The sequence below is a fragment of the Sinocyclocheilus anshuiensis genome, unplaced genomic scaffold (assembly GCF_001515605.1).
Source record: "Sinocyclocheilus anshuiensis isolate Anshui unplaced genomic scaffold, SAMN03320099.WGS_v1.1 scaffold698, whole genome shotgun sequence".
NCBI lineage: Eukaryota > Metazoa > Chordata > Actinopteri > Cypriniformes > Cyprinidae > Sinocyclocheilus > Sinocyclocheilus anshuiensis.
This window is the reverse complement of record NW_015544168.1, coordinates 65251-67075: the sequence shown is the minus strand read 5'-3', so window position 1 is coordinate 67075 and position 1825 is coordinate 65251. Positions and strand designations below refer to the sequence as shown.

General features: G+C 31.3%; 1 protein-coding gene across 1 annotated transcript in view; it reads right to left on the bottom strand.

The window, feature by feature from the left end:
• LOC107695959 (histone deacetylase 4-like) overlaps nucleotides 1–1825 on the bottom strand; it is a 171885-nt gene that overhangs the window by 153135 nt on the left and 16925 nt on the right. The window lies entirely within an intron of this gene.

The window sequence follows — 1825 nt, the reverse complement described above, 5'->3', positions numbered from 1 at the left end:
CACCCTCACACACACATACACACACACGCATATATATATATATATATATATATATATATATATCACACACACACACACACACACACACACACACACACACACGTTTCTTACGGTCTCATCAAAACAGGCTAAAATATTTAAACCCTGTTATTATTTTAGTATTAATAGTATTAACAAAAACTATTATAGTTTTATTATAGTCAGTTTTTACTTTTATATGTTCTGTTTCTTTCTATTTGCTATTTCTTTTATATTTTCATTTTAATTCATTTTAGTTAGTATTTTAGTAAGTATAGTTTTTATTCATTTTTATTTTAGCTACTTTTGTACATCAATAAACTAAATTAAAATAAGAAAAACAATTGACTTGGCAATTAGCTGAAATAAACTGAAATAGCTGGTTTTAATTTTAGTTTCAGTTAACTATTATCGACAACCCATGACCACCAATTTATTAGCGACTTTATGACTTCTTTTTTCCATGTTGTAGCTTGATACAAACAAAATTTCCCATTAAACAATAAAATCAATAGCTTAAAAACCTTAATATTATTATTATTTTTAACATAAAGTTGTAATTATTAAATATACATTGTAATATTTATACACTGTAATTATATTATTTAGATTAATAAATATTAAAATGAATATTTTTATGATAATCTATCCTCTCTAGGACCAGCCATCTCTAATTTGAACAGGGTAAAAGGTTAAGGTTAAACGTATTTCCATTGGTAGTTAAACACAAACACATTACCCACATTTCTAAAAACCGCGTTCACAAGCGAGAGACGCAGGTTTGCATTTGACTCCATTCCACTGGGTCTGTCCAATAAAGCTACAAAAAGCCTCTCCAAAAATGCATTGAATAAAATCACTATAAAGAGCAGATGCATTTGCATGCTTTTTTGGAGAAGGCCAGTTTGGAGCTCAGAGGTGTGGGCGTTTAACAAGTCGCCAACAGCTCATCTTCATTTTCAATTCATTTTCCGCCCTCGTAGCAGGAGATCTGCCCGGCACGTTTGTGAGAGCCAGTGCGCTTTCACAACCCTCCTCTGAGGAAGAGTGTGTACGAGCGAGCGAATAATGCGCGAATGCATGAAAAGGTCATACATAGCATTACTTGACCAGAATGTGTGTTTGTGTGTCATGTGTGCTGTCTAGGAGGCTTTAACACACACATACACAAATCATCCCACTGCAGACTGTAAGAATAACACACTGATGACTCAAGCTCTCAGCAGACACACAGACGCAGACAAACATGCTTGAATGAACTCACAGGGCCAGGGCCGCACAAAGGCCGTCTACAGCATAAATAAGACATAAGATAGACACATGACATCAGCGCTCAGGACACTCAGACATTCAAGCAATTCGACATGTAAACAGGACGATTTTCCTGATGCACTTCCCTTTAAAAATTTTACATTTTCGCATTTTTAAAACTCACATGAATTTCTATAACACAAAAAGAGAAATGTGTATGTTTTTTGGAACACAAAAGGAGAAATTTGTAAATCTCAATTTATTTTTCAATACAATTACAATAAACAGGAAGCAAAAGCATTGTAAAAAGTACCATTAAAGTACTTCAAAAAACTTTACCATGGTAGATTAGACCAAAATGTACATTATTATTCAATTGTAACGATGCCTTACTGTATTACAGAAATACTATTAAAAATATTAGCAATATCAAAGACAAAAAAAAGTTTTTTAAGAATCAAAACAATATAAGTTTAATACGGCTTTAATTTATTATTATTAATTTTAAATATATTGATATAAAATTTTAATATAAATTAAATATATATTCAATAAA